This window comes from Melozone crissalis, unplaced genomic scaffold, assembly GCF_028551555.1.
Source record: "Melozone crissalis strain CALT ecotype California unplaced genomic scaffold, PUWL_Pcris_2 ptg000097l_1, whole genome shotgun sequence".
NCBI classification, from domain to species: domain Eukaryota; kingdom Metazoa; phylum Chordata; class Aves; order Passeriformes; family Passerellidae; genus Melozone; species Melozone crissalis.
In genome coordinates, this window is record NW_026535874.1 from 1,581,215 (window position 1) to 1,595,798 (window position 14,584).

A 14,584-nucleotide genomic window follows, 5' to 3' on the forward strand; every position below is an offset into this window, starting at 1 on the left:
CAGTTCTGCTCCTCAGGGATTCCTGGAATGAAGGAAACATGTTTGACACTGTGGTGGCCCTTCGGACCGAGAGGCCATTTTGACATTGTGGAACTAGGAGAGCATTGCTGCACTGCAAGACCTCAAGGTGTTGATGGAAGGAGACCCGGACACCGATTGGTTCATCGCAGGTCCGATTTATTGATCGATACAGCGGGTTAAATACAGTTCATAATAAGCTTCATACATATTGCAAAAGCTGAGCTCAGGATTGGTTAGTTACATATCAGCAACTACGCCTACTTCTGCATTTTTGTGGTTATTCTTTTGATACTTTCTGCATATTTTCAGCAGGAATCGCTCTTCCCTATCCTCATGTTGCAGCAAGGGCATCATGTCCTTGCCTGTCATTGGTCACTGACTGCTGACTTCCCTTTCAAGCTTAACCAGTGGCATTATGTCAACATGGCCTTTCTCAGCTAACCAACTGTTAACAAAACTCTCCACATTTCCCCCATTTTCTTCTTGAGCAAGAAGACTAGTCTGCCAGGTTTTTGCTATCATACGGCTGACCATGTTTTGAATACAATTAAAGACACAAGGCAAAATAAGCAAAAACATTAAAATTACACCCAGTAGCCCTATAGCATATGTCACAAGGTTCCTCAGCCATGGTCCAAGTCCTAAGCTTTTAAGCCATTCGTCAATTCCTAAACCTTCTTCTTCCTTGAGATTGTGAAGTCCTTGTTGCAGTTCTTTTATCTTAGTGTGAATGGACACCGAATGATCAGACAAATTCATGCAACACATTCCCTCAAACTCTTCACATCCATGCCCTTGTGCTAAGAGCAAAAAATCTACAGCAGCTCTATTTTGCAAAACAGCATGGTTAACACTCTGCACATCTGCGGTTAGCATGTCTAGAATTTGGGATGTCTTGTTTAGCTCATCCTTTGCCCAGCACCCTAATTGCTTTGCTAAATTCATAGCTTTATTGGCGGATCCTCCTGGCAAGAGAGTTGAAACTACTACTTGTTTGAATGTACTCCAAAACTGTGGATCTCCTACCTGGCTGCAGTCTAAGTCATGTATGCTACGTCTCTTCCTGTTTGAATTTTGACTCAGCTGCATTAGCAAGGACACATTAGGGTGAAACAATGACAATTTTCCCAAATAACAGGGTCCACCCTGTGGTTTAGCTGGTATACCATTCCATGCCCTGTCTCCACAAATTAAAAATATTCCTGTGGGTGATTTCATTGGTGCTGTGATATTTGTGCCGTTACATTGACTGTAATGCTGCGGAGAGAATTTACTCAAATTCAGGGATGAATCTAAGGTGGCCCATGTTTCTTTAGGTTGATTTAAATTCTGGGCATCCAAGGGTTCGAAACTAAACCATCCGCCAGCTGTAGTGTTAGACATACTGGCATTTGTACTTCCAAAAAGATCCAATTCTTCAGGAGGAGAATGCAAAGAGGTGTTAAGTGATTGGATTAGTAAGCATTGGCGATAGCCATCACTCTGACTTGCAGTATACCCTTGTTGTGCTGACAATTTGATGTTTGACATGTTATGCATGCATAAAGTTTGATTATTTATTAAACTGCAAAATTCTCCAGGAGACCACACCGGAAGTCCCACCAGGCATGTTCGAAATGGGTTAGTAACCCCTCCAAGACTAAGACAAAGCCATGATTGGTTAATCTGATTAGCAAGTGTTACCCATAGATTTTCTCTTGGCTGACTAAAATGTGTTATTCCTACTGCTTTAATCGCTACAGCATTGAGCAGTATAATAAAAACAAACCTCATTTTTCTCTCTTCTTTCGCTGTCTTTTACCTGGTTTGCTAGAATGGCTAATGCGGTCCTGAGTCAGTCTTTGAATACACTGATCTAATTCCAAATCAGCATCCTTGCTTACAGGTATAGCGTCAGGTAGGTTTAAAGGCAAATTAGCTTTACAGCGAGCGTCTATGATGCGTGAGGCTCTAGTAATTTCAAACTCTCTAAGTACTTGCTGCAACTTCCACCTAATATATGCTATAGCTACTTGTTCTGCACTCTCATAAAGTTGTAATCCTGACCTTCCTGGTAGGCCAGTACTTTGCTCAAGAGCTCTATACCAGGAAGAATCTCGAATCCACTTCCCAAAGCAAGGTCTACACCATAAATGTCCTATTGCCCTTTGTGAGTACCAATAAACCTTATTGCAATCTGCACAATGCAAAGCTACCCATGCATAGCACTTATCATTATCCTTTTTACAAACATAGCAAGGAAGTGAACATAAGAAAGGATCAGTATTAAATTTCGTCTCTATAACCCAATCCAAGCACTTCAATGGTGGTGATTGCAAAGCCTCTTCACTTTTCTTACTATATGAGGCTAACAGTTCAAGCTCTTTCTTTAGCGCAAGGCGTATCTTATTTCGTAATCGCCGTTCGTTGTCTTCTTCAACAACTACACCCTCCCACCAGGCAGGGTCTCATATATGTGAAATTGCCCTAATCATAGAAAACTAATTAGCAATCACTGATAGCCTTACTCAGATGGGGTTGTTCCCTTTCTTGCCTTCTTTTTCTTATCTGTCTTCAGTTTTGCTGCTCCTAATTTCACTGGTCCTGTCACTTGCAAACTCAATTTTTGCAACTTTTCAATGCAGCAGTCTAATGCTCTTTCGGGATCCCCCCTGATGGGTCCTACAATTGAACGCTGCATTAGGGGTACTAATTTTCTACACCTTGCAGAGGCTAAGCGTGATTTACTTTGAACCTTGAGTCTATTCACAATACATTGTACGTCCCATTGGTAATAAGCAAGAATTTTCTGTTCAGGAGACTCATAAAGATTTAAAGCTGCATATGCATTTTGCCCCGTTTGTCTCCTTAATTCATCCTGCCAGTTTTCACTCCACATGTACTCGTGCCGGCAAGTATTGCACCACAAACCCAATAATAATGATTGTTCTATCCAAAAAGTTCTACCACAACCCCCACAACGTAGGGCTATCCAAGCAGCACAATGTGGATTGTGACAGTCAAGGCAATTTTCGTTTGCTGGACCTGTTAAGCAAAAGGTTGATAATGAGTCAATAAAACCAATCAGCTCCTGGGCTGTCCGGTAGTGATGCGTCAGTGCTCTGTCCACCGCTTTCAAGTATCCCTTCAGCTGTAGCAGTAGTAGTCGTACGACTAGAGGCAGTTTCTTCCCCAGTCGCTCCTTGTCCTCCTCCGTGAGGTTGTTCACCAGATGCTGCATCAAAAACAGGTTTAGTCCACTTAGCAGGCACCCACAAAGGCCCTGTAGGTGAGGAAACACAAAGATACCCCCGACTCCAGTATAACACTTTTGCAGGCTTTTCCCATAATCCTGTACTCAGGTTCTTATACTTAACCCAGACCTCCGTTTCCTTAGTAGTTTCCTGACCTGACCTCGGGTGATGTTTAATTGCAGGGGGGGTATCGTCTTCCCCAAAAATACATAAATGGTTGATCACATACAGAACCTTAGCCAAACATGCTTGTGGGTCTCTTAAATCTTGATGCTTTTCAATATACTGCTTAAGGGTGCCGTTTGCTCTTTCCACTATTGCCTGTCCAGTAGGGGAGTATGGAATACCTTTCACATGCTTAACGGACCACTGATTCAAAAATTTCTGGACCCTAGCACTTACATAAGCTGGACCATTATCCGTTTTGATACTCTTTGGGACTCCCATGACAGCGAAGCAACTTAACAGTGCCTGATAACATGTATAGCTTTTTCTCCTGCCTGAGCCGTAGCCCATATGTAATGACTATATGTATCTATAGTAACATGCACATACTTGACTCTACCAAATGTAGCTACATGTGTAACATCCATTTGCCATTTCTCATTTATTTCTAAACCTCGAGGATTAACTCCGACGCCTAAACCTATTCCCCCATTATGATAACTACATGTTGGACATGCTCTAACAATGGCCTTCGCTTCTGACAAACTCAGCTCAAAGTTCCTTGCTAGTCCTTTTGCATTTTGATGATATCTACTATGTGCTTCTCTGGCCAATGTATGCTTATCAACAGGACAAGAGTTATCAATGGGTAAGGTAACCAATTTGTCTGCACGTTCATTCCCTTCTCCTAAACCTTCAGACCATTTATGGCTCCTAATATGAATCACAGAATACGCTGCATTTCTCTCCCGTAAAGCTTTCCTTAATTGTACCAGTAACTCATACAATCGTTTATTATTCACTTCCTTAATTGCTGCTTCCTCTATTCGTCTGACTACTCCTGCGACATACATAGAGTCTGTGACCACATTTAAAGGCTCCTGTAAGTTGGACACTGCCCATACTACTGCTAACAATTCCAGGGTTTGTAAGCTATCTGCAGGGTCTGCTGTGAGGAGTTGATGCTTCCATTGTCCTTTTTCTTGCCAGATGACAGCAGCACGCCTTGATTTCTTTCCTGCATCTGTAAAAGCTGTAATAGCTCCTTCTATGGGGCACTCTCTTCTCTCAACGGTTGGGTGATCCAGCTCCATTCTGTCATCCATTGCAAAACTCTGGGCACTAATTTGCTGGTCTCTACTTTAGCAGACGATGTCAATAATGCTTCCTGTAAATCCTTTGAATTAATCAAGTACCAGTCTAAGGTTTCTTTTTCCATAGGCAATCTAATGGTAGCGGGTTCTCGACCATCCACTTCAGTAATTCTGAGACGCCCCTTTTTGATTAACACAGCCAATTGTTCGATTTTTGAAAATATTGTTTTCTTATGTTGTAGTGGTGGTGGCAACCATTCCAAAACCCGTATCTCCCCCGTTTTCTTTTGTTGTTGAGAGAGAGCACCAAGCAAGTGGCAAGGGCTATTCCAGATGGTAAGGTCAATGGGGTAGTCGAGTTGTCGACGAGACACATACCCTTGTTGTACACAGTTACTAATTTGCTGCAAGGCAAGATGGTGCTCCTTTGTCAGGTATACAGGAGTAGTGGGGTCAACGCCCTTTAACAAAGGCCGTAGGATTTCTAACAAGTGATTTGGTATTCCCACAATGGGCTTTAACCACTGTAAGTCTCCCAGCAACTTCTGTGCATCATGCAGAGTCTTAATGTCTAATTGTAATTCCAATTTTTGAGGTATTACTATTTGATCCATTAAAGTCCATCCCAAATATTTCCATGGCTTTGTGGTCTGAATTTTCTCTGTAGCAATAACAAGCGAATATGCTGCAAGAGTATCTCTAATGCTGTCAATCTGCAAAGAGGAAAATGGTTGTTGCTGTGCAAACAAAATATCGTCCATGTAATGATATATTATAGTTGCTGGCCACTTGCGACGTAGTGGCTGTAATGCAGCATCAACATAAAGCTGACACAACGTGGGAGAACTGCGCATGCCCTGTGGTAACACAGTCCATTCAAATCTTTTGTCTGGTTCCTTACGATTTACTGCCGGTAAAGTAAAAGCAAATCTCTTCATGTCATCAGGATGCAGCCCAATAGTGAAAAAACAATCCTTTAGGTCAATAATTAAAAGTGGCCAGTGTTCTGGGATCATAGCTGGATTTGGAAGACCAGGCTGTAAGGCACCCATTGGTTCCATCTGGTCATTTGCAGCTCATAAATCATGTAACAAACGGTATTTCCCTGATTTCTTCTTGATTACAAAAATAGGTGTATTCCAAGGGCTCGTGGAGAGTCGTAGGTGTCCCTGTGTGTATTGTTCCTTTACCAATTCATGGGCGTGCATAAGACTCTGCCCTTTTAATGGCCATTGCTTAACCATCACCGGTGTATCCGTTTTCCAGGTGAGTGGAATGGGGAAAGTCCAAGCAATGGCAATTATCCCAAAGGGTGATGGTTAGTTAACACCACTCCCAATTGTGTTAAAATGTCCCTTCCAATTAAGCAAGAAACTGTAGGAGGCAATTGAACAACTGAAAACATAGCAGATACTTGTTGATTATCAATGCACACCGACAAAGGCGGCGATCTGCTTGCTAATGTAAATCCTCCTACTCCTGTGAGCATGTTTGATGATGGGAATAGGGGCCAATGTTGTGGCCACTCTTCTGGAGAAATGATGCTGGTATCTGCTCCTGTATCCAATAATCCATAAAGGGTTATGCTTTGATGTCCATGGGTAATCTCAACTTTTTGTTTTGGTCTATTTTGTGAATCCACAGTCAAAAGTGTAACACCAGTAGAGCCAAAACCCTTCTCATTCCGTGTTTGCCCAGTAAATGATGGTATACCCAATGTCATTTGTGATAGCGGTACCAATTGTGCCATGCGTTGTCCTTTTGTTATTTTAATAGGGGGATAAAGGGTGTAAACCATGATTTGTATTTCCCCTGTATAGTCTGCATCAATAACACCAGTCAATACAAATGATCCCAGCATGGTTGTTGAGGAACGTCCTAGTAACAATGCTTCACATCTTTGTCCATTTAATATAAGAGGACCCTTTACTCCAGTTGGTATCCTCTCAGGCCGGTTCATCATTAGCGTGACGTCTACTGCTGCTGATAAGTCCAAACCGAGGCTCCCTGCTGTTGCTGGTTGCAGACAGGAGGTGGCAGTGATGTTACGGCGGCAGCTGGTGTCTCTGATGTCACGGCGGCAACTTGTGTCTGGGCGCTGCCCCCATTCACGCTCCTCTGATCGTTTCCCGACCGGCGCTTACAAGCCGTAGAATTGTGGGAGCTAGATCGGCAGCTTTGACACCATATACCAGTTGCTCGACATCCTCGACGCGTATGTTCCTCATTGCCGCATCGGTAACACTTGATGAATGGTCTCGAGTCTCCTTGTGTGACTGCCAGTGAGCCGCTTCGGAGAGGAGCAAGAGCAGCTAACACCTGATTCTGAGTAGACTCTGCTTGCTTTTACAACCCTAATCCTAATTCCTTTAAAGCTTCTGCTATAAATGCCTGTGAAGCTGTTGGCATTAATGCCATTCGCTCTAATGCCTCCTCAATGGTCCAATTTGCCCCTAAAGTAGCTAACACTCTTTGTGTTGCTGGATTGCTATTTTGTAATATACTCTGCTTTAATAGTGCCCCTTTCATATAGTCCGCAACACCAGCCCGATCTATGGCAGCAGCTGCCCTATCGATAAAACTTTCAAATGATTCTTCTCTACCCTGTTTAATACCCATATAAGCCGGTAACCCTCCTGGCTCTTTAACCATGTCTATTGCAGCACGCACTAATCGCATAGACTCTCTAAGCTTATCTGCTCCCGATATCATCTGTGCCTCTGTACGCAAATATGCCCCTAAGCCCATAAGCTCCTCTACTGTTACTCCATGTAATGGATCTCCCTGAGCTCATTGTACAGCAACCGACTCATTAACCATAGCTTGCCAATGTGCATTAAACAATAACTGCTGGTGCTGAGTGAATGTTAAACACACTATTCCTCTTAAATCATTTGGGCATAAAACCTGAGTATTAAAAAGATAATCTAGCATTTGCCTAACAGGTTCACTTTTTACTCCAAACTGACTAACCGTAGAACGTAACTGAGCTAACAACTTCCAATCTAAGGGAGTATATTCCGCTATATTATGCGTAAGGTTCCCCTGTGCATCATACTGTGGTGTGTATGTGACCGGACATGCAAGACTAGAAGCTACTTCCACCGCCTCGCCATCCCCCATTTGCATTACTTCTTTTGCCAAAGCAGCCCAAGCTTCCCTCCTCTGTTTAGCCATGTCCCCCCATAGGTCACTGTGTGCCCCTGGGATAGGGTCTGACTCTTTAAGGGTGCTATGCTGCTGGCACTTCGGTACAGAGACCGAGCTTTCCGGCGGGGGGGGGCGGTGGAACCAGAGCTGGCTCGCGTGGGGGAAGTGGCCCCCCCGCCGGAGCTGGCTCGCTCAGGGAAAGCGGCGGAGGCAAAGCTGGCGGCGGAGGCAAAGCTGGCTTGCTCTTACCTCCACCATCCAACTCGCCCTCCCCCCCTAACAGGAAGGGTGCAGACGGTTCCACTGTGTCTATAGGAAAATCCTCCACACCACTCTGCTGGGGACTCTTAGGCATAAGTATCTTAGTTACAGAAGGTGCCAGGGGATCATCCTCACGACCATACCCTATATTCCTCTTATGAGCTTCTGTCGCCCTTTCTGCTGCCTTTCTCTCAGAGACATGCTGAAGCAACGTGTTATACACCACCCGCCATAGCTTGCCTAATTTCTTTGCTGACTTATCATAGTCTAACACTGTATCCCACAGGATATCCCCAAACTTCTTCCATCTGCTAGCTCATGAACTGTATGTGGGTTAGCGAAAATCCCTTTAGCATGGCCGTAAGCCAATAACCCTGGTAATTCCTTTTTTAAATCTATCCCCTTTCCTCCTCGCCGTTCTAAATACACGGCGAAAAGATCATATGCTGCTTGCCTATCCATACCTATTCGTCAGCGTGCGCTGTTGCAGGTCTCCAGGCTTCGGCAGCATGTATTGGCTCGAGTCACTGTTGTGAACCTCGAGGGTGCTTCAAATTCCGGCACCGTCCTGGCTGCAAGGACCTAAACCCAACTTCCTCGACCGTGGCGCGTTCCCCCCTTTTTCTTTTAATCTGAGACAAGAGGGCAAATGTTTGGGGTCACCATTTGTTGATGGAAGGAGATCCAGACACCAATTGGTTCATCGCAGGTCCGATTTATTGATCGATACAGCGGGTTAAATACAGTTCATAATAAGCTTCATACATATTGCAAAAGCTGAGCTCAGGATTGGTTAGTTACATATCAGCAACTACGCCTACTTCTGCATTTTTGTGGTTATTCTTTTGATACTTTCTGCATATTTTCAGCAGGAATCGCTCTTCCCTATCCTCATGTTGCAGCAAGGGCATCATGTCCTTGCCTGTCATTGGTCACTGACTGCTGACTTCCCTTTCAAGCTTAACCAGCAGCATTATGTCAACATGGCCTTTCTCAGCTAACCAACTGTTAACAAAACTCTCCACATCAAGGAACCAAGGATCCATTGTGACACTATGGGGCCCAAGGGATCCAAGGGTCTTAGTGACACCAAGGGGCCCCATGGAACCAAAGGGACACTGTGACACTGGGTGGACTCATAGAACCACGGAAACCATTGGGACGCTCTGGGGCCTCATGGAAAAGGCTGGATCCGCGGCCCAACTCCAACAAGGTCAAGTTTAACAATTCCAAGTGCTGGGTCCTGCACTTTGCCCTCAACAACCCCTGCAGCAGTACAGGCTGAGGACAGAGTTGCTGGAGAGCAGCCAGGCAGAAAGGGACCTGCAGGGACTGATGGACAGCAGGCTGGACATGAGGCAGGAGTGTGCCCAGGTGGCCAAGAAGGCCAATGGCTCCTGGCCTGGATCAGCAATGGTGTGGCCAGCAGGAGCAGGGCAGTGATTCTTCCCCTGTGCTGGACACTACTTGGGCAGCACCTCGAGTGCTGTGTCCAGTTCTCAGACCCCCAATATAGGATGGACATGTACGGGCTGGAGGGTGTCCAGAGAAGGCCAACAAGGCTGAGGAGTGGTCTGGAACACAAGTCCTTTGAGGAGTGGCTGAGGGAGCTAGAGTTGTTTATCCTGGAGAAGGCTCAGGGGAGACAAGACAGTGTCAGGGCACAGGTCGCACTTGATATCTCCAAGGTCTTTTCCAACCCTGCTGATTCTGTGATTCTCTGGAAAAACCCTTGGAGCAATTGCAGGGTGAGCCCTAGGCCTCCTCTTCAGAAGCTGCAGCAGCCCAGGTCCCTCAGCTTCTCCTGCCAGCCCCAAAGCCCATCCTGTCAGTCCTGCAGAGCCTCTGCAGCTCCTCCTCACTGCCCAGAACAGGGAGCCCCAGAGGAAGACACAGCAGCCCAGATGTGCCCCCCTGGTCTGGGATGCCTCTGGCAAGGGAGTGGCACGAGGCACTGCAGGAGCCTGCAGACAATTCCTGCAGCACTTGTAGGATGATCCTGCTGCCCAAGGGACGTTCCCATGGGGCCAAGTCAGGAACTGCAATTGGGAATGGGGCCAGAGTTGAAAGGGCAAACAGGGATGGGCTGTTTGCAGGGCAGGGAACAGGGATGGGCAAGAGCAAGAAATTTATACCGGTTATACCGGGGACAGAGTAAAGAAAGCAAAGGTGATGCCAAGGAAATGCTCAGGGCAGTTTGGGGGTGGCTGCCAGGCAGCCCTGGCTCTGAGCAACAGCCTCTGCAGGGGGACAGGAAACTCCCAGCTGATGGGAACAAACTTGCTGGCTGACTGCAGAGGCCAGGACAAAGCTGAGTGGTTTCCCTGGTGTCCCCCAGCCCTTGCTGGCCCCTGGCATTTTTGCTCCCTCAGGTTCATGTCCCCACACCAACAGCATGGGGGTGCTACCCCTGCTGTGTGCAATGCAAACAGGGACTGCTGAGCCAGTGCTGCTGTGTCTGTGCCTGCAAGGATGGGGCACCTGTGTGAGCTGGGGGAGAGGCCAGGGCTGCAGAGGGGGGATGTTGTTGGCAGCTCAATCAGGGCACTCTGGGACACTGTCCTGGGCTGTGCAGCACACTGGGGATGGATCAGCCCCTGCTCTGCTGCTCCTTCCCGTCTCCCCCAGGGCCCTTGCAGAGCCCCAGCCATGCTGTTTGTGCCCAGCCTGCCCACGGCCAGCCTGGGGCTGCTCACAGGGCTTTTCTGTGCTGAGCATTGGCCTGGGTGTGTTCTTGAGAGAGCCTGGGCATGGAGCCTGGAGCCCCCAGGCCCTGGCCTGAGGCGTCAGCGCTGCCCCAGCAGTGCCCATGGCCTGTCCCTGCTGCAGCCCCGGCACTGCCGCCCCCAGGGCTGTGCCCGGCCCTGGGAGCACTCAGGCCCTACAGCAAAACCAGGGCCACCAGGGCAGCGGGGCAGGGCCATGGCAGCAGCACTGACAACACCAAGTGCTGCTGCTGCTGTGGGCACAGCTGCTGTGCCAGCACTGATCTGCCCCCAGCTCTGCACACAGACATTGCTGCTGCAGCTCCAGAGAAGGCAACAAAAGGGCATCTCTGTAGAAAACTCTGCTGGGAGATCATTTAGTTCTTTTAAAGCCACCAAGAGCACAGTCCATCATTGACACACTCTCTGGGCACAGGGAAGGTGGAGAGAAACAAAATGGGCAATGGCACAAATAAAGACATTTCTTTGTGGCCAATATGAAAAAAATCCACAACCAAAGTGACAAGAAGTATCAAACATTACTTTTATTACAAGTGATTTTTAGAAAATGGCCGGCAGTTTAATACTTGTGAAACCATCCAGTCATCAGTCTCCACACTGCAGCCTTGAGCTCCTGGTTCCTCAGGCTGTAGATGAGGGGGTTCACGGCTGGAGGCACCACCGAGTACAGAACTGACAGAGCCAGATCCAGGGATGGGGAGGAGATGGAGGGAGGCTTCAGGTGGACAAACACGACAGTGCTAAGGAACAGGGAGAGCACGGCCAGGTGAGGGAGGCAGGTGGAAAAGGCTTTGTGCCGTCCCTGCTCAGAGGGGATCCTCAGCATGGTCCTCAAGATCTGCATGTAGGAGAAAACAATGAACACAAAACATCCGAGTCCTAAACAGACACTAACAGCGAGAAGGCCCTGTTCCATGAGGTAGGATTTGGAGCAGAAGAGCTTTAGGATCTGTGGGATTTCACAAAAGAGCTGGCCCAGGGCATTGCCGTGGCACAGGGGCAGGGAAAATGTATTGACTGTGTGCATGAGAGCAGTGAGAAAGGCACTGGCCCAGGCAGCTGCTGCCATGTGGGCACAAGCTCTGCTGCCCAGGAGGGTCCCATAGTGCAGGGGTTTGCAGATGGACACGTAGTGGTCGTAGCTCATGACGGTCAGGAGGAAATGCTCTGCTGAGATGAAGAAGATAAAGAAAAAGAGCTGAGCAGCACATCCTGTGTAGGAGATAGTCCTATCCAGGAGATAGTCCTGGTGTCCCAGAGGGAATTGTGCATGGCTTTGGGGACAGTGGTGCAGATGGAGCCCAGGTCGCTGAGGGCCAGGTTGAGCAGGAAGAAGAACATGGGCGTGTGCAGGTGGTGGCCACAGGCTACGGCGCTGATGATGAGGCCGTTGCCCAGGAGGGCAGCCAGGGAGATGCCCAGCAATAGGCAGAAATGCAGGAGCTGCAGCTGCCGCGTGTCTGCCAATGCCAGCAGGAGGAAGTGCCTGATGGAGCTGCTGTTGGACATTTGCTGTCTCAGGCCTTGGGGAGCTTTACATGGAGAAAAGTCAGTGACAGGTTAGGAGAAACTTCTTCCAGCAAAATCAAAGCCTTTTCCCACAGACCTTTCTCCTCTAACACTCTGACAACCTTTTGATTTTCTATCATCTTTAAGTGGGGAGCCCTGTTTGGTTCTGGCCAAGTGGGGCTTCACGTGCACAGCAGCTACATGCAGGTTATTTTTATTCATCCTTGCTGTGCAGACATGGGCAGGGACAGGGACCTGTCCTCTTGTTCCACTTGGAAACCCTGTTAACACAGAAGGCCCTGTCAGCATCTGCACCCCTACTGACAGAGAGCAGGAATGGCAATGTCTGTTTAAATATTTTAGAGTTTTTACAGCTCCTCTTCCCCGTCTCCTTCTGAGTATTTTTGGATGGCAGAAACTCTCATAATTTCTCCTGCCCTCCAGGAGAACAGAGTGATTTCTCTAAAGCAAGGTGGGGAATGGAGAGCGAGGAGAGGACGTCTGCCTCCCAGTCCTGTTCCAGGATTCTCTGGACTTTCTCCATTCTCAGACATAGGATAATCACCCTCCCATGTGTCCTTTAAAAACCATCCCGACACTGCTGAGAGCAGATGGATCCCCCACACTTCACCAAATGTCCATTCCCTTCTCAAGATCTCAGCCACACATTTGTACCCAGGGACACACTGGGCTCATTTCACCAACCCAATAGCATTTTCTCATCATACAACTTCTGTGCCTCACCCTGGGGCTTTCAGATAACACAGAGATGTTCTAGGACAGGTTTCTATCCTGGATTGAAGCTCCCAGCTTGGACTGAAATCTCAGAGAGACTTCCAAGTGTCCTTATGATGGCATTGGATTGAGGGAGATGCAGCTCCTTCCCTGGCTGCACTAACAGCATTGCACAGAGCCAGACAATGGGGACAGCATCACCCTGAGCCAGCTGTGCCCCCTGCCAGAGCCCCCAGGGCCGGGCAGCTGCTCCCAGCCCTGTGCTCTGCAGAGGGAACTGGGCCTGGGGCTGCAGAGCTGCCCCACAGCTCTGCTGCAGCTCTGCCTGCACAGGAGGGGCTGCACGCCTTGGAGCCCCGGCCCTGAGGGCAGAGGCTTGGCTGGGGGGACAAAAGGGAGGGGGCTTGTTCAGAGGGAGAGGCTGCACTGGAGGGAATCCTATGGGCATCTCTAAACTCTCCCTGCCACAGCATTGCCGGGTTTTGTTTTCTCTCCTTCCCTGATCTTCTCTCTGATTCCTGGAGATTTTCCTCCTGCAGTTGTTTCCCTGTGCCTGATCTCTCCCTGCCAGCACTCATAGACCCCAAATCTCTGTGCACTCTCCTAGGCCTGAGAGAACCCTGCCTGTTTGCAGGACACTGGCTGCGGGCAGGTTCTGTTTGCAGCTTGGAGAAAGGACAGCTCAGACTGAGCCTGATGGGTCCACCAAAGGTGATGCTGGTGCTGTCCATGGGTAGAGTGGCTGCAAGCACACTAGGGATCTCCTGTGAAACTATTGATCACTAAAAGTAGCGGTTTAGATCTCTCAGGACCTTGGGAAAATTCATAATTAATAATCAACCACTAATATTTATCCCTCCCTCCCTGCCATGCTCCATAGTTGGAAACTGAACACCTAGTCTTTGTACATTTCCTCATTTTTATCAAAATCATTGTCTTGGTAATATTCTATGACTGATCAGAATGCCTCAGCATGTCAGAACTTCATAAGAATTTCACCTCCCCTACACCAGAAATACTCAGAGTTGTACTCACAGGGTCTGTAGGCATTGGGATGTTGCAGCTTCAGGAGATCACTCCAGGAGCTGCAGCTGCATTATCCTGCAGACAGAGGTTCCTGTGCCAAGGGCTGGCAGTGATTCTGCCCCAGGCACTTCTCAGCACCTTCCCAGCCCTGACTGATTGAAGATCTCTGCGCCTCTGTGCTGTGCCTGGGGTGGCTGCAGACAGTGCCCCAGCCCTGCTGGGCTGGCAGAAGAGCTGCTCATCAAGAGAAATGTGCTTTTGAAGCTCTTCTTGCTTACCAGGAGCTGCCTCTGTGCCAGGAGCCCATCCAGCTCATCAGCACAGACAGAGCACCAGGACTTTAATGAGCCTCTGAGGCTTTGTGCTCAGGCCCTGAACATCAGTCCCTGAGAGGGAGCTGAAGAAACCTCTGCAGAACTCCAAGTCAGAATCCAACTTCAAAGTTTCTGCGACTGTTAATGGGTCCCAGTGAAGGGCGCAACTGAGAAAGTGTCCCGAGGCCCCAGGCAGAGCAGAGAACTGGAGGCAGTGATGACAGGTGGGGACAAAGAGAAGCCAAGTCTTGGTGCCCTGAGACACAGCAGGGTCTGTGCCACCAAGGGCTCGGAGGAGACACCTTGCCCTGAGGCACTGGGGCCTCCTGGCACAGCCCCAGCCAGGCTGG